Here is a 21,503-nt window from a genome sequence, read left to right as displayed (position 1 = left end):
ATGGGCAGATTCCTGCTGTAAAACCACAGAGAGGCTGAGAAATGGTTGGCATCTGAAGACAGGGTATGGAGTAGGGCCAGAAACAGGAGAGTGATACCTCAGATCCTTTCCTCACCCCCATTTCACCCCATGACTGTCCCTGCTTTACCCTAGAGCATCCTGAAGAAAACTTTGCTTTCCAAAGGGACTGAACCCAAAAAGTGCTGACTTGGGGATATGGGTACAAGTATGGGTAGAGATGAGGCACTATGTTGGAAAAATGAGCATTTGCTCAAAGTTTCCAAGCCAAATGGGGAAGCCTTTTGGTCATTTCTTCCAGTTGGGTCTAAAAATATTGGTAGTTGGACAAGTGATGACATTTGGGAGACCCCCTCCCTCTCACTTAAGCCCTGCCCATTCCAATAGGCTTTAAATGTCTCACCTGTAAATACGAACCATTGACCGGGCACAGTGGCTCATGCCTGTAACCCCAACAGTTTGGGAGACAAGGTGGGCAAATCACCTAAGGTCAGGAGTTTGAGATCAGCCTGGCCAATACAGTGAAACCCTGTCTCCACTAAAATATAAAAATTAGCCCTGCATGGTGGCATGTGCCTGTAATTCCAGCTACTCAGGAGGCTGAGGCAGGAGAATGGCTTGAACCTGGGAGGCAGAGGTTACAGTGAGCCGAGATTGCGCCATTGCACTCTGGCCTGGGTGACAGAGTGAGACTCAGTCTCAAAAAAAAAAAAAAAAAAAAAAAGAACCATTGGCTAAGGCTTACTAGAATTTTAAGAGAGGTATCTAATATTTAAAAAGCATAAGCCAAAATAAACAATAAATAAAAACTTGAAGAAAGGAAATACTATGCAGGGAGCAAAAGAACAAATAAAAACCTCCATCGCCACCTCAACTGATATCCTCAGAGAGTTGAGAGACAAAATTATACCCACAAAACAAGATCATGGGGCCTTTTTAAAAAATTGAGATATAATTCAAATACCATAAAATTCACCATTTTAAAGTTTACAATTTGGTAGTTTTTAATATATTCACAAGGTTGTACATCCATTGCCATTATCTAACTCTAAAACATTCTCATTATCGCCCCCAAAAAACCCCATATCCATCAGCAGCCACTCCTCATTCTCCCCTTCCCCCAGACCCTGTCAACCACTAGTCTGCTTTCTGTCTGTATAGATTTGCTTTTTCTGGACGTGTCATATAAATGGAATCATACAATTCGTAGCCTTTGTGTCTGGCATCTTCCACTTAGCATGTTTTCAAGGTTCATCTGGGTTGTAGCATGTGCCATTACTACGTTCCTTTTTGTAGTTGAATATTTCTGCATTATATGGATATACTACACACACACACACACACACACACACACACACACACACACACAGATATATATTTTGAGATGGAGTCTTGCTGTGTCACCCAGGCTGGAGTGCAATGGCTTGATCTCGGCTCACTGCAACCTCCGCCTCCCAGGTTCAAGTGATTCTCCTGCCTCAGCCTCCCAAGTAGCTGGGATTACAGGCCCGCACCACCACACCTGGCTAATTTTTCTATTTTCAGTAGAGGCGGGGGTTTCACCATGTTGGCCAGGCTAGTCTCAAACTCCTGACCTCAGATGATCCACCCGCCTCGGCCTCCCAAAGTGCTGGGATTACAGACATGAGCCATCACGCCCATCAGATATACCATATTTTTTTATCCATCTATCAGTTGGTAGACATTTGGGTGATTTTTATTTTTTAAGGAAGATGCACAGAACAAGGTCTTGGAAACTTAAAATATGTTGTTTCGTTCAATGAAGATGATTACTTTCCAGATGGCAAGGGTCCATTAGGTGCCTAGCACAATTAATGAAGAAGAGACCCTCACAAAGACACAACGTTTTGCGATTTCAGAATGTCAGGTGTAAAGTGAAGATTCCACAAGCCAGGAAGAAAAAGACAGGCTTTAGGATAGAGCAGACTTCTCAACAGCAGCCCTAGAAGCAAATAGGTCATGGAATGGTGTCTTCCAACATGTGAGGGAATGTTATTTACGATCTGAAATTATATTTCCAGTCAAACTGTCAGATATGGAGGCTCAATAAAGACATGCAAACATTTGCAAAAATGTTCATGCAAAAATTTTCAAACATTAAGACTTTCAAGAAACTTACCTCTTTTTCAAAAGCAACTCAAAAAAGATGTACTCTATCAAAACAAGGTGGAAAACAAGAAAGATGACATGAACCCCAGGGAAAGACAAATCGTAAGAATATTCTGTCATAAGAAAAAGCCTGAAAAGATATGCATCAAAATGTTAACAGTGGTTAGCACCAGGAGGTAGAAAAGGGGATTATTTAAATTTTCTCCATGTTTTTCTATACCTTCTAATTTTTCGATAAGAATGTCATACTGTACTTACCAGTTACTATATCTTTGTCACACATGGATGCAGAGAGCCAGGGGCAGGCCAGAGATAGAGAAGAGACAAAGAAAGAATAGAGGGGGGCCGGGCGCGGTGGCTAACATCTGTAATCCCAGCACTTTGGGAGGCCGAGGCGGGTGGATCACAAACTCAGGAGATCGAGACCATCCTGGCTAACACGGTGAAACCCCATCTCTACTAAAAATACAAAAAAATTAGCCAGGCGTGGTGGCGGGCACCTGTAGTCCCAGCTACTCAGGAGGCTGAGGCAGAAGAATGGCGTGAACCTGGGAGGCGGAGCTTTCAGTGAGCAAAGATCGCGCCACTGCACTCCAGCCTGGGCGACAGAGCGAGACTCCGTCTCAAAAAAAAAAAAAGAAAGAATAGAGGAAAGGAAAGACGTGGAGCTCTGAGGGCCACTGTGCTGCTCTGAACACAGTTATCCTGCATTTTGGTGCCCTTGTCCTGTCGGCAGCCCCCAGGGCCACAGTCATATTTGTGAGTCTGTCTGCCCTGCTAGGTACAGAGCTTCCTCGGGACAGAGGCTGGATCTTGTTCATCTTGTATCTATTCCCAGTGCCTGGCAGAGAAAATACATGGAATTGGTGTTTGAATGAATGTAGAGAGGAAGAGAAAGGAAGGAGGAGGAAAAAAAAACACCTCACCTGGCTGGGCACAGTGGCTCATGCCTGTAATCCCAGCACTTTGGGAGGCCTAGGATGGCAGATCACTTGAGCCCAGGAGTTCAAGATCAACCTGGGAAATAAGTAAGATCCCTTCTCTAAGAAACAAAACATTTTTTAAAAAATTAGCTTGGCATGGTGGCACATGCCTGTAGTCCCAGCTACTTGGGAGGCTGAGGTGGGAGGATCACTTGAGCCTGGGAGATGGGGGCTGCAATGACCCCAGATCACGCCACTGCACTCCAGCCTTGGTGACAGAGCAAGACCCTGTCTCAAGAAAACAAAAACGAAAACCCACCAAACATAGAGCATAAACTTGGTGAGACCTGAAGTAGGGATGCCATCAAGGTTGTAGCACCACTTGCTAGGGTGGTCAGTTCCACCATCGGAGAACTTGCCTCAGCTGGGTCCAGCCACCTGTGTCCCACTCCCACTCGGCAGTTTCTTCAGCCAAGGCCTGGGGGAGCTGGGAATGTCCACAGGGGCTACGGAATGGAGAATGTCTTTTGCACACATTAAAGTTTCAGAACAACTACACTCACACCACAGTTCCCCAGCTACTGGTAGTCCCAGAGCTCTTATAAACCTCCTGGGGCCCACTTGAGAGGAACACTTTGGGTTCATGGCAGGGATGTTGTGCTGGGGGAGTGGCAAGGAAGGAAGCCCTGATTTGTAGTGTTTGCCAGTTTTCAGTATTTCCATCACAGCCAATTTCAACCTACGATGTAATGTTGTTGAGGGTGGAGTTGGGAAGAGGTGAGCCCCGTCAGCTCTCATGGACTGGTGCAAGCTGGTTCCAGCACGCACTGGTTAATGCCAGTGATGGATGTGACTACCAAGGGCCACTTCTGCATGAGCACAAAGTTGGACGACTTGGATGGCTGGATGGAATCAAAGAGCTTCTGGTCCAGGGAAGGATGCAAGTAGCCACATGTGCTGTGAGTACTACCAGGGAGAGTTTGGCAGCGAGTTTTCTATCGGGGGAGGCAAAAAGGATGAAGACAGCTGGATGGGACCTGCGATACAAAGAAAGAACTTTGTACAACTTCCTTATCGACTAAGAAAGCAGGCTTTCATTCTAATTGTTCTGGTTTGCAGATGAAAAAAAAAACCAAGGCCTAACAAGCTAATGGTCACACAGCTAATAAATAGGCCACCATTGGGACAAACCCAAGCCTTCTAATTTTTCATTTAGATTAAACTTGTCTATAGTATTCAAACCCATAAGTCTTTTTTTTTTTTTTTTTTTGAGACGGAGTCTTGCTCTGTCGCCCAGGCTGGAGTGCAGTGGTACAATCTTGGCTCACTGCAAGCTCTGCCTCCTGGTTCATGCCATTCTCCTGCCTGAGCCTCCTGAATAGCTGGGACTACAGGTGCCCGCCACCATGCCCGGCTATTTTTTTATTTTTATTTTTATTTTTTGTATTTTTAGGAGAAATCGGGTTTCACTGTGTTAGCCAGGATGGTCTCGATCTCCTGAGTTTGTGATCCACCCGCCTCGGCCTCCCAAAGTGCTGGGATTACAGGCGTGAGCCACCGCGCCTGGCCTTAAACCCATAAATCTCAAGTGAACAGCTTGAACATTCCAGTATCCAGAAGGCTCCTCATACCCCTTCTCGGGCAATTGGGTCTTCTAATTTTTAATCCAGTCCTCTTTACACCAGTCCTTACTGACTTTGGGTTGGCAGTGTATCATGTACTTACAAGTATGGCTTCAAGGACAATGTTCCTCAGTGGTTAAGCACACAGACTTTGGGGCCAGACTGCCGAGATTCAAATCCCAGCTTCAGCTATGTGACCTCAGGCAGGTTACTTAATCTTAGGTTTTTGGGGTTTTTTTTGTCAGGGTCTCACACTGTCACCAAAGAGGGAGTGCACTGGCACAATTATGGCTCACTGCAGCCTCAACTCCTAGACTGAAGTGATCCTTCCACCTCAGCCTCCTGAGTAGCTGAGACTACAGGTACATGCCACCATGCCCAGCTAAATAATTTTCCTTTTCTTTTTTTGAGATGGGGTCTCACTCTGTTGCCCAGACTGGGCCTTACAGGGCCTACAGGGTTCAAGTGATCCTCCTGCCTCAGCCTCCCAAGTAGCTGGGACTAAAGTTGCACACCACTACACCTGGCTGAATTTTTAAATATTTGTAGAGACAGAGTCTCACTATGTTGCCCAGGCTGGTCTTGAACTCTTGGTCTCAAGTGATCCTTCTGCCTCTGCCTCCCAGAGCACTAGGATTACAGGCATGAGCCACTGCACCCGGGCCAATCTCTGTATTTTAGATTCCCATTTATAAATGAAGATAAAGGCATCACAGGGTTGTTGTAGGCTTATATGGGTTAATACAAGTAAAGTGCTTAGAAGAGTTCCTAGTTCATACCAAGTGTTCAGTAAGGGTCAGCCTGTCATTATTTGGCAAGGGAAAAGCAGCCGTCCTGGCCCAGAAATCAGAGAGGTGTGAAGAAGTTGATTAGAGATCAAGAAGGTCATCAGCCTCAGGCTTCCTTCAGGGTTTCCCAACCTGGGTTCAACGGAACCAACTCCTAGAGGAACTTAGAACTTCTGATTTGAGAGGGGCTAGCCATCTTGTAGCTGTGTACTTGTATCTTGCAGATGAGAATCAGAAGCCCAGAGTTCAGTGTGTGCCCTTATATTAATATTAGGCTGGTGCAAAAGTAATTGCAGTTTTTTGCTGTCACTTTCAATGGCAAAAACTGCAATTACTTTTGCACCATCTAATACTAGTCACTTCCCTGCTCTGGGACTCTGCTTCTTCCATTGAAAAACAAGGAAGCAAAATGAGGTGGATACCGAGGTCCCTTCTGCAGAAGCTCTGACCTGAGGACCAACTCACCTTGCTTAGATGTGGAAGCTGCCCCTGGGACAGACACTCACGTGAAGGTAGCAGGTTGGTGGGAGAGGCAAGACCTCACTTCCCTGCCAGCGCCCTCCGTCTGTAGGGGAATGGCTTCTGAAATGGACCCAGGTGCAGGACTGCCCTGGGCTAGCTCTTTTCCCAGGAAGCAGACCCAGTTGCCTGCATTGGAATCACCTGCTTGGAAGCTTTTCGATCTGCAGGTGTCTGGGCTCCACCCTAAGGAGTGGGATGGGCATTTGCATGTTAACAAGCTCTCTGAGTGATCCTTGAGCACGCTCTGAGTTTGGGAAATATTGGATTGGAGGGCTGGGATCCAGGATGGGAGGTGCAAGCTCTCATAGCAGAAATAGCTGCCACTTATCCAGTACCTACTCCATGTGGGGCACTTTTGACATCTCTAATCTTTACAACCACCACCCTGCAAAGCAGGCATTATTACTCTAATTGTAGGGAAGAGAAAACTGAGACCCAGAGCAATTAACTTGCCAGGCATCACCCAGATAATGAGACAAGGAGCCAAAACTTTAGCTCAGGTCCTTCTTTGCTCTTCTGCCTCCTTGCTGAGCTCCTAAACAGCCGCCTCTTACCTGACTCGAAACAGCGCTGGGAGGTGACCAGCTGAACTGGGAGAGGGGTGGGTTAATGTAAAGGCGGCTACAGCTATGGATCAGGGAGGCAAGGAGGAAGGTGAGGGGGCAGGGGTGGAGAGGAGGGGGAGAAGGGGAGAGAGGAGGGGGAAGGGTCCCATGGCCCATCTCTGTTTTTCCCTGTCCCTTTGCCTTTCAGGCATTCTTCAGGCTCACAGCCACTGTTTTGACAGGGTGTGAAGCCATCCGCAACCTTTGTCTTCTCGGCTTCCCAGCCTCCTATTGTCTCACTAATTAAAGATGTCTTGAAAAATTCCCCCTGCTGTGTGCTGCTTGGCAGAATGCCAGCATCCCACTGGGGAAAGCCACAGCAGGCATCTGGTACCCGGGCACTGGGAGACACCTGGGCCCTGGCAGAGCTGGCTGGGGAAGGGAGTTGGGCCAGGGGAGAAAGGAAGCAGCCTCAGGGCAGGGCAGGCAGGGGCTGGTGATTCTTAAGCCCTATAGCAGGAGGATGGGGTTCTGGAAGGAGGGCTGGGAGTTCTCACCTATCCTCGGGTAGAGTTGCTCAGTCCCCATTCGAAAGAGTTTTCTGCACGATTCCCCAGGAGCCCCCATCACCGGCTCCTATGTCCGACAGAACTTCCCTTGGGATGCTTTTTGTGGCAACTCACCTGAAAGCTCCCACTCCCCAAGCCTTTGCTCAGGCCGTTCCTTCTGCCAAATGCTGACAAGCAATCCGGTTTGCCTGGGGCTGGGGGATTTTGCGGGGATACAGGACCTAAATGCTGAAATTGGGAAATGGGGACAAGTTGGTCACCCCACTCTGCTTCAGCATCATCCAGGTGTCAGTCCCTTCTTCAAAGAGGCCACCCATGTTAATGCAGCACCAAGTCACTCTCCTATGACCTTGTTTAGTTCCTGAAATAGCATTTTATTGCTGCCATAACAAATCGCCACAAACGTAGCAGCTTAAAGAAACACACATTTGCCATCTCACAGCTCTGTCGGCCAGAAGTCTGTCCGGGTTGGCTTGGCCGATTTCTCTGCTCCAGGTTTCAAAAAGGCCAAAATCAAGGTGCCAGCCAGCTGGACTCTATCTGAAGACTCTAGGAGGATCTGCTCCTGAGCTCATTCAGGTGACTGTAGGACTGAGGTCCCTGCTTCCATGCTGGCTGGCAGCTGAGAGTGGTCCTCGGCTCCTAGGCGGCGCCCTCCAGTCCTTGTGCACAGCTTCCTCAGAACCAGCAACAGGATATCAGATCATCGCACGCTTGGAATCCCTCTTCTGCCTGCCGCTGGAGAAAGCTGCTTTAATGACTCATGTGACTAGATTTGTCCCACCCAGATAATCCAAGACATTCTCTAAAGTTCATAACTGTAATTACATCTGTAGGGTTCTTTCTGCCCTGGAAGGTGACAGATTCCACTGGCTCTGGGATTAGGGTATGGGAGTCTTTGGAGCCCCATCCCTCCTGCTGTCCGTCGTTCCTTCCGAGCCCCTACCACTCTCTGATGTCTACTTACACGTTTATTGTCCATCTATCCCCCCAAGTAAAATCCATGAGCGGAGGGATTGTGTTTGAGTTATTCAGCACCGTGTCCCCAGCCCTCCTGAAGTAACACTTGGCACACAGTGGGTTGTCGATGTTTGTTGAATGAGTGAACTTTACAGGGACTTTTGGATGCAGAGTGGAAGTGGGAACTTCCGGTAGGTCCAAGGAGGCTTCTTAGATACACCCCTCCGCAGAGCAGTTGGCGTCAGGTAGGCAAAGCGCCCCTCCTGGATGCCAGGCCCCAGCTGCTGGCATCCCCCAGCCTACCTCTCTGCCAGTGTTCTCCCCTCTTCCCACCTGAAGGATCCCTACCCTCACACCTGACCCTCAGTCTCTCCCTGCCTGAGAATCCCAAAGGGCAGAAGCCACTGCTGAGTGTATCCCTGAGGGGTGGTGACGAGATAAAGGCAGGGCCTGCCTGGCCTGCGCTGGGTTCAAGGCAATCCACCTGGGACTTCAAACAATTAATTTCCCCAATCTGCAAAACGATCAGCTTTTGAGGGAAAACAATTAGCCCGCTGCAAATTGTAATTGTCACCTCACTCCTGATTTTAATTTGGACTAATGAGGGCTAAGTGATTCCTGCTCCCTCCCCTCCCACTGCCCCTAGGCCCTGAGCCCTCACCTGCCAGCGGGCACTTAACCCTCAGCTGCCCAGCTTGCATCAGAGGCTGAGGAAGTTTTCGGGTTGGCACAGGGCCCAGGGCCAGGCTGGACCGGTGCTGGCAGGAAGGAGGGAGGAAAGAAGAGAGCACCTCCCACCCGGCCCACAGGGGAGTTGCCTGTTTACAAGGCTCATAGGCAATCAAAGTTTTATTGAATGGAATTGACTACTGACTCACTCCTTGTCACAGCCAGTTACCTCTGGCTGCACAGTCTCTGGGGACCCTGCTTCCAGGAGTGTCTGCCTCCTTCATGCCAGGGTGCCTTTGCCTGGCCTTGCTCTCCCCATACCCCCTACTGCCGTGGTGGGGCTAGGCCATGATTCTCTGCAGCCGGGAGAGGGCTCATGTCTATGTCTGCCAGTCATGGGGGTCAGTGTGGGAAGTGAACCTTGGATCGTTTAATCTAACTTCCGTTCCTCTAAACAAATTAAGTCCTAGAGAGGAGAAGGATCTGGTCAAGGTCACATAGGGGTCAAGGCCCTGGAGGAACTCACAGCCCTTCGTGTTTCTTCTTATTGGTTGCTTAATTGTCTATCTTCTTACCTGGACACTGCTTTCCTCTCTTCCCTGCACAATGCCTGGCATGTTCAGAGATGCAGGAAAGAAGAAAAGAATGCATCCCGAGCAACCCTGTCCATGTTCTTCTACCACCTCCCACCCCCATTTAGCCTCATTTCCAGTTGGGTTGGGTTGATTCATTCATGTGCACATCCATTCGTTCACATACTGCAGCTGTGTGCTGAGAACCAGGCCATGAGCTGGGGATACAGAGGTAAATAAGGCACATCCTTGCCCTCTAGAACCTCACAGTCTAGTGGTTTCTGAATGTGGGGCTGTTCAGCCCAGAGCCCCTGACCCTCAGCAGGTTGCTCTGGGGCGAGAATCAACCCTGCGTCCTGAGCAGCAGCAGGTGAGGGAGTCAACTGCAGCTCCTGGCTTCTGCCCCTGGCCCTGTGCTCATCCATCTCTTTGAGTCACCACTGCTTGAGGAGTTAAGTTTGGAATCAGAAATCCTGAGTTCTTGTCCTGGCTTTGACGCTGATTTGCTCTGTGGCCTTCCACAAATCCCTTTACCTCGTGTCCTTTCTGAAGTCAGGGTCTCGGCTCTGGTGCATCCACCTGTCTTTTGGTGACTCTGGCCTGACCTCATCCCAGCTCCACGCAGCTGCCTCTCGCTCCATGTGCCAGTGGAGGCAGCTCAGCGAGTGGAAAGGCCTCTGTTCTGGTCAGGAGCCGTCTCTGTCCGGCCCTGCCACCACCACTGGGTAACCTCCAGTTAGCTGTAAAGTGGGGAAGGTCACCACTTTATATATATAATATATATATAAAGGGGCTGTGGTCTGAACAGCTCCACATTTCAAAACCACTAGACTGTGTGGTCCTGGAGGGCAGGGATGGGTCTTATTTATCTCCGTATCCCTAGCTCATGGCCTGGTTCTCAGCACACAGCTGCAGAGTATAAATGGATGAATGAATCAAACCAACCTAACCAAAAAGTAGGCTGGTGGGGGCGAGGCTAGAAGACAAACTGTGGTAACAAGTCCATGCAGGTGAAGGCTCCCGGGAATAAAACTCTCAGTGCCATACAAGAGGACCTCATTGTTGGCATGCAGCGGTCGCATCTTGGATACCATCCCTCGATTCAGTGGACACACAAACTGGAGGTGCTGCGGGGGAGGCAGTGGAAAGCACATGGAAGGAATTTCCTGGCTCTGGGCCTATTTTCCTGGGGTCGCTGGATTGGATCCTCTTTCAGGCTTCTTCCAACTCTTGACATGCTGGGATTCGGCATTGGGATGTACCCAGTAGTGAGGGCAGCCTTAGGAGAGGCCACAGCTTCTTCTGCACCCTGCCCAGGCCCTCTCTGACTGTCTCCTGTGGGAAGGTGCAGTTGGCTGCACCTCTCTGACATTCTCCTCTTCACATTTTCCCCACTGTTTCCACACATGCTGCCCATCCCAGCCCATCCTGTTCCAGCTGTGTGTTCTTTCCCTATGGTTTGACCTGTCTTGTTTTCAGTAGCTGTAGCTGGGCTCACCTGCCAAGTGTCCCTGAGTAAGTGGTGGAGGAGGGATTTGAACCTAAGTCTTTCTAATCCATAGTCTGTTAGAATATAGAAATGTATGTTCAATAGAAATATAATGCAAGCTGCATTAAAAAGGCAAAAAGAAACAGGTGACGTTAATAACATATTAACCCAATATAGCAAAAATATTTCAAAATGCAATCAATAACAAATTCATGAATGAGATATTTCACATTCTTTTTTCTTATTAAATATTTGAAAGCTGGAGTACATTTACATGTTAAGCACATCTCCATTTGGACTGGCCACATTGCAAACACCCAGTGGCCTCTTGTGGGGCTGCCACCTTGGATAGCTCTGGTCTTTGTTCTTGATATTGCTCCTTCCTGCTGAGTCATAGAGTGACTCAGCATAAAAATCAGAGCTGTCCATCTGGGCTTTGCTTCTCTTTGACTTCCTACTGCTCTCAGGGACCAGCCTTTCTCCTTTGGGCTCTTTTGGAGTTGGTGCTCTCTCCCCTTCCCCCTTACCTTCTTACCTGCCCATCCTCCACCTCCTCTCCCCTCACTCCCTCTCTCCCTCTCCTTGTTGTCAGACAAGAAACCTTTAAATAGGTGAGACAAAGGTGACAAATGTTCCTCATTTACATTCAAGTTCTATCTGCTTTTTTGGCCCTGTTGAATGGCACCTCTATCAAAACATCTCATTTGGAAATGTCAGAGTGGCTTTTGATAAGTCATCAGTCACTCTGATGGTGGCTGACAGATGTGGGTAACAGTGTGGTGGTATCTAATATACTGTGGAATGCATCTTTTGCAATTGTGTGGTATTTTATTTATTCAACGTGGCATGAAATCTTTATTGAAGGAAAGAAACTATTAACCCTGCCAGACCAGTCTCTTTAAGGCCTTCTTTTCCTCTTAACTTTCTAGCCTCTTTTTTTTTTTTTTTTTTTAACCTCCTTGGTTCCTTTCCTGGAATCAGAATCTTGCAATCCTGGTCACTGCAGGCCAAGTTCTTGGGCACCCCCTTGCCTACTGCAGCAAAAGTTAAGCCAGCCACACTCGTGGAGGCTCTGCCATCCCTACGGAAAGTGGGTAAAAGCTTCTGGGTTGAGACAGAACCCTAGCTTGGAATCCAGTTGCTCTTTCCCTATGGATGGGCTCATCTTGTCTTTGGTGGCTGTAGCTGGGCTCGCCTGCCAGGTGTCCCTGAGTAAGTGGTGGATGTGGGATTTGAACCTAAGTCTTTCTAATCCACGGTCTGTGTTAGAATATAGAGATCTATGTCCAATAGAAATGTAACGCAAGTCCCATTAAAAAGGTAAAAAGAAACAGGTGAAATTAATAACATATTAACCCAATATATCAAAAACATTTCAAAATGCAATCAATAACAAATTCATGAATGAGATATTTCACATTCTTTTTTCATACTGAATCTTTGAAAGCTGGTATACATCGATATGTCCAGCACGTCTCAGTTTGGACTGGCCCATGAATCTTGCCTGAGTCCTGACTCCCAGGTTCTCATGAAGGGAGAAAATCCAGCCTTGACAGTGTTTTTCCCTGGATGTAACTGCTCCCTCCTCCCCAACAGCTCCCCCAGCTCTCCCAGAGTCTGCCACAGTAGCTGCTATCTCTGATGCGCTGCACTGCTCCTGGGCTGTACCAACCCTGTTTCCCCAGAATTTCAGCTCAGACAAGAGTAGTTTTTTTTTTAAGGAACGTTCACTAAAAACTAAAAGAAAAACTACACACACACACACAGCCTACCCCAAGAAAGCATGGAAACAAATCCCGAGTTTTTTCAGGTCATATATTTCTGATCTAAAATACAGGCAGTCGGGTCCCTAATGAGACGGGCTGGTTCAGTCCAGGCCGCCTGGTCCCCACCCCTTCCCCTAATTCACCTGTGTCTGGAGTCCCCCCTCCCCGTCTTTTCTCACCTTGGAGGTCTTCCTTCCCTGCCACCACTTTTTCCTCCGGTCCTCCTCCCATTCTTTTGGGGTTGAGACTTTGGCCAGGTATTGCAAGTAGCCAAGCATGGTGGGATGACGGGTCTCTAAAGGCCCTGGGTTGTTACTGAGAGAAATCACTGTGCTAACTTAGTGATATGGTTTGGCTCCCTCTCCCCACCCAAATCTCACCTTGAATTGTAATTCCTATAATCCCCACATGTCAAGGGTGGGACCAAGTGGAAGTAATTGAATCATGGGTGTGGCTTCCCCCTTGCCTGTTCTCATGATAATAAGTCTCATGAGATCTGATGGTTTTATAAGCACCTGTCATTTCACCTGCTTGCACTCACTCCGTCCTGCTACCCTGTGAAGAAGGTTCCTGCTTTTCCTTTTCCTTCTGCCATGATTGTAAGTTTCCTGAGGCCTCCCCAGCCATGCAGAACTGTGAGTTAATTAAACCTCTTTCCTGTATAAATTACCCAGTCTTGGGTATTTCTTCATAGCAGTGTGAAAATGGACTAATACACAGACATTCTGAAGTTTCCTCATCAGTACATGGAGATGGTAACACCTGCCTCAGGGAGTTGCCATGATGATTCCACATGCAATCACACATGTGAGAAAGTGCCTTGTCAACCTAAACCCTACTGTGAAATCATTCTTTTACCCATGTCCAGACACGATGGAGGAAAGGCTGCCCAGTGCCACCTTAGCAACTGACCCAGCCCATTCTCCACCCATTCTTTAAAGAAAGATGCCAACGCACACACATGTTTTAGCATGAGCCTTTTTACCTGTTCCTGTTTCCTTGGGGTGTTGTTTGTGATTTCTGCAGAAGGCAGCATCTTATAAAGAAAAGAACTGTTACTCTAGGGCCAGACCAACCTGGCTCCAATTTTAGCTCAGTGCAACTTCTTGTATGCCTCTGGGTAAATAAGCCACCTCGGTTTCCCCATCTGTATAATGATTTAAGAATATCAGTCACACAAGAGTTGGACCTATGACACTGTCAATGCTCATGACTATGAATTCCCTTCTTCATCCCCACCCCATCCTCACCCTCTCCCTCTCTGTGCAGGTGTAAGATGGAGAAAGTACCTGGATGGTTGGCAAAAGCCTTCTGCCCTGCCCTGTGGCTTGGAGTAGATAGGTGCGGAATCCAGATGGGATGAGCGTATCAGTCCTCTAACCATCAACCTCCCACACAACTAGTCTACACACAGGCCTGCTCCAGCAGGACCCAAGCTAGCCACCCTTGGGGAGGGACTGCCACCTTTACAGGAAACTTCTATTAAGGAGATTCCACTGCCAGCCCTGGGAACCATGTTGTTTGTTCTTTTACCCCAAGCCGCATTTATTGAGCACTGACCATGTGCAGACCCTATGCCAGGTGAGGGGATGCTAGGGATGAAGAAGGCCCAGCCAGCCCCTGCTCTTGAGAAGCTCAGTCTGGGGAGGCAGATGGACTCACCATGGCTCATGGTAAACTAGGGTAGGTGTTGTGGGAGCAAGAGGAGAGAAGAAAGGTGTCACAAAGGGGATGACAATTGAGTTGACACTTGGAGGATAATTATGAGCTCCCTAAGCAGAGAATGGAAGGACATTCCAGAACAACAGGTTTAAAGACCTGAAATCACAAAAGAACAGCCAGCTCCTGTCCAGGGCAGGGGAAAAAGAAGAGGAGGAGAGGATCTGAAGAGGTGGGCAGGGATGGGGCTGTGGAGGGAGCTGCCAGGCCAGCCAAGGGCTCTACCCTTTGAGAAAGGAGAGAAAGTGACCTCCCCCATCACCAGGAGAGAGAGGGAGGGAGGCTGCATGGTACAGATGGAAAGTCCAGATGGCAACTGTGGAATCTCAGGGAAGAGCACTGTGAGGACGGCTTCATGGAGGAGAAGGGGCCGGATGTGAGGATTTGGTAGAATGTGGTCAACAGTGTAGGGGGAATGTGGCTTCTGACCACCATTCCCATTTTACTAAACAGCTGTTCCCCCGGGACTCCCTTTTCTCTGATACTGCAGTGGTGCAGCAGATGGGTAGGGGCATGCATGTCCCCGCCCATGCCTGCTGGGAAAGGGAACCCATTTACTGAGTGCCTATTGCATGCTAGATACTATGTCAGATTCTCTGCGAGCATTATCACATTTAATCCTCACAATAACTCTGTGATATAATACTCTCATATTACAATATAGAAGCTGACACCCAGAGAGGTTCAGTAATTTGTTCAAGGTCACACTGGTGGGAAGAGGCCAGGGCAGGATTTGAACTCAGGTCTTTCACATCCTAAAGGCTTTGTTCTTTCCACTTTGTGGTGCAGAGCATTTGGTTCCCAGCTTCCTGAGCCTGATCTTCCTCTAGCCCCAGGGTTTCTGGAGGAATTTATATGACATTGTTGCTGCCTTCATCATTAGAAGGCTGTCACCAGGGTGACAGGGAACAGTAGATATGGAGCTGTCACAATGGGAAAAATGAGGCAATGAGGAAGGCACTCCATCACCGCCTCTGGATTAGAGGCGGCCACGGCTCTGCCTGACACACACACCCTGTCATGATTCTCCCTCAGCTGCACCCCAACCTCATCCTTGCCCCCTCTTCAAATAGGTGGAATCCAGACCTCAAAATGCACCCCTGAATTCCCAAATATGGAGTCATCTTTGTGGAAAGGGGCCAACCCACCATCTTCAGAACCAAGCAAGGACTAGAACAGCACTTAACATGTTGGGAGGCCACAGACCCCTCTCAGAAGCTGATATAAGCTATGGACCTTCTCGCCGGAAAAATGCACCTGTGCTCACACATTCACACACAAACATGTTTGCATGCAATTTCAGATAATTCCCAGACTCTCTGCAGTCCAACTGAGGACTTCAGATTAAGAAGGCTTTCTCTCTGGAGATGCTGGGGGGAATACATTTACAAAATACATCGTTTCTGATGATGTCTCCTTTTCTGACCCCTTCTCTGTTCCTAAGCTCCTGGAGAAAACAAAGGAAATATAACTCAGATGAAGTAATTGTTTTAGAAGAGTGTGTTGGCAACGCCCTGTGTGGAGAGGTTGAAGCACTGGCCATAATGAGAGCTTTGGGTTGTCTGTCTGTTTAAATGGCTCAGGGTTCTTCATGTCCATCGTGGTGTGGGTGGGCTGTCCGACAGTCAGGATTTGGCTCCATGTCTGAAAATCAGTCTATCAGGCTCTGAGCCCCTCAGGATGCTGGCTTGTGAAACACTTAGGTGCTCCACCTTCCAGGGGATGGGCTGGAAAATGCTTTGTAGAAGAGCCCGTTGCTGCAAGACCCCTGAGGTCCTCCTCCCTCTCACCCTCAACTACCTCTGCAGGTTCCTGTTCCTCCCTGGCAGGAAGCACGTGTGCTCTTAATAGAGCTGCCTAATCACTTGTTTAAACTAGACATTGTGGGGGTAATGACTCCTGGCTGGGACCAGAGAAAGCCATCAGCTATCCCCTGTAGGGACGAGTCCTGCTGGACATGGTCCCTGCTGGCTGCAGAGGCTGGGGCAGTCCTTCCTGAGGCAGAGCCAGCTGTGTGGTGGGGCATAGAGGATGGATTGGGGACTGTTTGAAAGTTTGGCAAAGAGAGCTGGCAGCTCTTTCCCTCCCTTGCCTATCCTGCTATTCCTGGTCACAGGATGGACCCAAAGGTGAGGGCTGATGGGAGTGCAGAGCCAGGAGACAGGGTGCCTGGGGTCGTTTCACCCCTCTGCTAGTGGCACTCAAAGGATAGCTCCTGGCACAGGTCAGTCCCACGTACACCTGCACCTGTCTTCCAGCTGGAGAAGACAGAAAATCTGGCAGTACCTAAGGCTTCCCAGTCCCAGGGGTGTGACTATAAAGCCAGTAGATTCGCTGTTTGCCCAAAGTTTTGAGGTCTGGGGAGAGAGGTGCTAGAGAAATATAAGTTACAGCCATGTTAATTATTATTATTTTTATCATTATTACAGGAGAGAATGTTCCCCCTGTTAATTCCCTGGGAAAATGGCTGTGAAAATGAGCTGGCACCATCCAGGCCTTGTGCCCAGGAGAGCAAGAGCACTGGCTAATACAGCCTCCAAATCTGCTCCCCTCCAAGCTGCTTTACCTGGTCTGCCACTGCACCCCTCTGCCTGCCACCTCCCCTAATACACATGTGCACTCATGCACACAGATACACAACACACACACACTTACACACCTGCAGCCCTGGCTGCAGATGGGAGGGTGCATAGCTCCTGCAGCATTAGAGAGTGGATTTGGCCCTTGTTCCTACCTCACTGGGAGAAAACTGACTGAGCTATAGTAGAACCATGTGAAGGGGTGGGGGAAGACCTGTGCTTTAGTTGTTCTGGAGTTTTCCGCTTACAAACACTTTCACATGCATCATCCCGTAGGCTCCCTCACAGCCAGGTAGTTGGTGTGGTGGTGAAAAGTGAGAGCTTCAGCATCACACAGCACTGGACTTACATTGTGGCTTCTGTTAATACATGTACTAGCTGTGTGACCTTGGGTCAGTTGCTTAACTTCTCTGAGCCTCCATTTCACCATCAGTAAATGTAATATTACTCTCGTAGGGTTGTTGTGTGGATTAAAATTTTTTTAAAGCTTTGTGAAAGGCCCGACACATAGTTAGCATTTGATAAATGGTGCCTATTAAAATTCAAGGCAGATATTTTTATCCCCATTTTATAGATGAAAAGAAACTGGAGTCGGTGAGATTGTCCTATAGCTGGTGTCAACCTAAATAATGAACAGAGAGGCTCTGCAAAAGAAGAAGATATTTATTTGGGAATAGAGCATTGCACTGGGAATCCGCATGCCATAGTAAACTACATGTGTGTATTCAGGAAGGTAAAATAAGACAAAGATTTTTAAAAGAAAAGATGAGGAGGATTACATAATTGTTTTGAAATAATTATCCTTGGCTACAAAGATCAATAACAAGGGTGACACCAGTCTGAGGTTGGATAGCTAGCTGTGGACAGATGTCCTTGCAGAAATATTTTTTGTGTAAGGTTTCAATGGTCTTTGTGCAATATTATGGCTTTTGCAATCTTTTTGATAGTTTTTGTTATCAGGCATCCAAGCATGAGAACTCTCTTCATGGCCTTCCCTGGGTCTATTTGTCATGGTGGTTTTTTTTTCTTTCTTTCTTTTTCTTTTTTAACCCTGGTAAGTGCTAGAGCTGTTATTAGAACTCCTGGATTTAGATTCAGATTAACTGTCTTAATGCCAAACCCTCAAATGCCGCTGTTTTCCTGGGAGACTTGGACGGTAATGGTGTGGAACTGTGTGGTCTTGAGTTAGCCTTTTGGCTTCCCCTGCAGCCAGCTCTGTCCTCCCTAGCCTGCTCCACACATCCATCCATCTGGAGGCTTCTGAAGGTGTCACCTCATGGCTGCTCAGTCTCTGCCAGGTGGGGCAAGGGAGTGGAGATGGGTAGAGGAGACCCCAGAACCCCGTGGAAACTTCAGGGCCTCATGGGGTCAGAAAAGATGGTGATGGATGGAAAGCAAGCATGGGGAATGGGTAGAGAAGAGACAGAAGAGTCAAGAAAAGAGGTGGAGAAGGGAGAGAGGAGCCAGGCCTCACAGTCTCCTCGGAAGGAACTGCATAGCCTGTTCCATAGACTCCACTTGCTACAGCCCCTGAACGCTCTTCCAGGAGGAGAAGTCCCACTTTCAGAAACCTGTTTCTTCTATCTGATAATAATGCATCCTTATGTTTGGTGGCCACTATGGTCTGAATGTTTGTGTCTCCCCAAAGTTTCTATGTTGAATCTTAACCCCTCAGTGTGATGGTGTTACAAGGCAGGGCCTTCAGGAGGTAAGCTCATGAGGGTGGAGCCCACCTGAGCGGGATTAGTGTCCTTATCAAAGAGACCCCAGAGAGCTCCCTCTCCCTTCTTGCCATGTGAGGACACAATGAGAAGATGGCCCTCCATCCATCAACCAGGAAGCAGGCCTTCACCAGACACCAAATATGCCAGCTCCTTGATCTTGGACTTCCCAGCCTCCAGAACCGTGAACAATAAATTTTTGTTGTTTATAAACTACCTGGTTTATAATATTTTGTTATAGCCGCCCAAATGGACTAAGACCATGGCACATCCAGCTATTTAATTTACTTTTCAAATATGATGTGATTGTGAATTTATGGTATATGAATTATATTTCAAAGCTGTTGTTTATATATAATTATATAATATATACACATATGTATGTACGTGTGTAAAATCATAATATGATTTGTTAAGAGCATGGATTCTTGCTTCTTACTAACTGTATGATCTTGGGCAGGAGGAGGCTTAACTTCTTTTAACCTCAGTTTTCTCATCGGCACAATGGGGATAATAATATAATAGACTTTTATGAGGATTAAAAGAGATAGTGAATGGTAAGGGCCTGGCAGAGAGTAAGCCCTTAATGAAATTAGCTAATTTTATGGCATCTATTTTAGCTATACAAGGCATATGTTGTTAACTAAATTGTATTTATTTATTTATTTACTTGCTTACTTTAGAGACAGTGCCATCTGTCACCCAAGCCTGGAGTGCAATGGTGCATTCTTAGCTCACTGCAGCCTCACCTCCGGGGCTCAAGCAATCTTCCTGCCTTAGCCTCTCAAGTAGCCAGGACTACAGGTGTGCACCACCACAACAGGCTAATTAAAAAAAAAAAAAGTTGTTATAGAGATGGGGTCTCACTATGTTGCCCAGGCTGGTCTTGAACTCCTGGCCTCAAGAGATCCTACCAACTCGGCCTCCCAAAGTGCTGGGATTATAGGAATGAGCCACCATGCCCGGCCACTACTCCCATTTTAGAATTGAGGAAACTGAGCCCAGGAGGATGTTCCTCTGTACATGTCTGGAGGGCAGCACCTTGTCTTACTCATCTCTGTGATCCTGTGCACAGGATTGGGCTCAATGAATCTTTGTAGAGTAAAAGACGTGTCACCCCTTGCTCAGTGGAGACCTGGCACTGGAATGCACAGCTCTGGGCTCCTAAGCCTGGGTTCTCTCCATCAAGCCAGGCTGACCAGCTAAGGAGGTTGAGCGGGCCCTTATGGCCAGGAGCCTCCTGGAGGCCTGTGGCCCTCTCCAGAGCTACCCAGGGGGCCGTGCCACCACTTGCAAACAGGGGAAGGACTTCCAAAGGTGGGAGCTGAGGCTGCCCTGCCAGGGGATGGCCATCTTAGGGCAGGGTCATTCAGCAGGCTTACGGAACCCAACAACCCTTCCCCAGCCTGAGAGCAGGAGCCTGGGGGTGGCGTCCCACTAGCCAGGCAGATAGATAGCTTCTTCGGTCTGGGATTTCACTGAGAGCCCTAAAGCCCTGAAGCCCTGCTTCACTTAGCACAGATTAGGCATCATGGGGCCCTAAAGATCTCCACATGACCTCTTGGCAAGTCTAGGATTGCTTCCTCGCTATGTACTACTTAGAAGACCTTGGGCAAGTTACTTCACCTTTGTAGGCCTCAGTTTCCTTGCCTGTAAAATAGGGGTGCCAGTTGTTCTGCCTCCAACGGTGTGGGGGAATTCAATGAAATGGTGCACAAAAGTGCAGAGCTGAGTCCTGTTGTGAACACTAAAGCAGGTCGGAGGCCTGGCCCCAGATCACCACGACAGCGCTCGGGCTCTGCGAACAGTAATGCGTGAGATGAGCGCTGGTGATTATATTCCCCAGGCCTCTGCCTGCAGGCGTCATGCCAAGGCCTGATGCTCAGGGTAGGGGAGGTGGGGAGGAGAGCAGGCAATCACTGTTGGGGTCCCCCTACACTCAGTGAATGCTTTCACAAAGCAGGAGGGAGACCAGAAGAAAAGCAAGGAAAGGAAAAGAAAACCCTAGCACATTCTCCTCTGTCCTCCCCCAGCTCCGCAGCTCCTGGGGGAACTGAGCTGCATAATACAATGGGATTTAATAAAATGCCTTTAACTCACAAAGTTTGTCTGCTGCCAGCTCCTTAATTAAATTGCCTAATGCTGCTTTGCGATGGCAGCACAAACTCCTGTGTTTAAAGAGCACGGTGTTGCCATGGCACTCCCCCACAGGGTGAGCGGGGTGTGGAGGAGCATACAGATGAGGCCCGGGGGTCGGGGCCTTCCCGCAGAGTCCTCTCTACCACCCTCTCAGTGACTGCCCCCAGACATACACACACACACACACACACACACACACACACACACGTCACATGCTGCAGTAGGCAGACTCTGGTCTGGGAAAGGATTTAATCCTTGCTAAGAATGCTGAGCTGTGTTTTAGAACTGGGAGACTCAGGAGCATCTGCACAGAGCAGAGCTGGTCAGCTGGTCTGGCTGTGGACAGTGGGCGTCAGGCACAGCCCTTGGCACTCAGGGCAGCCCTGTGGGGCCTGGGGCAGCCAAGCGTCTCCCCAAGCCGCTCCCTCTGGCTGCCAGCAGCCACTACCCTCTCCCCAGTACACTGTACAATTACTCTCGTCTATATGTGCCCTGGCTTGAGAAGGGCGGGGAAGCATTGGGCTAGATCTGACTGCTTTGATGAGAAAGTAGGAATGTTCTTTCACATGTGGACGGTAGAGGAAAGAGAAGCTCATTTGCTTTATGGATTTTTCCTTCAGAAGTAATAGTTCTCAGTCCTGGCTTCACATTCAAACCATTTGGGGATTTTCCCCCCAATACTTTATTATGAAAAATTCCAACATACAGCAAAGTCAAGGGAATTTTGCAGTGAGCAATCATCTACCCGCCACCTAGACTCTACCATTAACCT

At 48.4% G+C, this 21,503-nt stretch overlaps 1 protein-coding gene across 3 annotated transcripts in view; it reads left to right on the top strand.

Annotated features, from left to right (window-relative positions):
* The window catches only part of LOC105484801 (leucine rich repeat neuronal 2), a 79,166-nt gene that overhangs the window by 35,362 nt on the left and 22,301 nt on the right, over positions 1 to 21,503 (top strand). The gene's annotated exons all lie outside the window — the stretch shown is intronic.

This window comes from Macaca nemestrina, chromosome 1 (genome assembly GCF_043159975.1).
Source record: "Macaca nemestrina isolate mMacNem1 chromosome 1, mMacNem.hap1, whole genome shotgun sequence".
Lineage (NCBI taxonomy): Eukaryota > Metazoa > Chordata > Mammalia > Primates > Cercopithecidae > Macaca > Macaca nemestrina.
The sequence above is the reverse complement of the archived record's forward strand: the minus strand, read 5'-3'. Positions and strand labels throughout refer to the sequence as shown.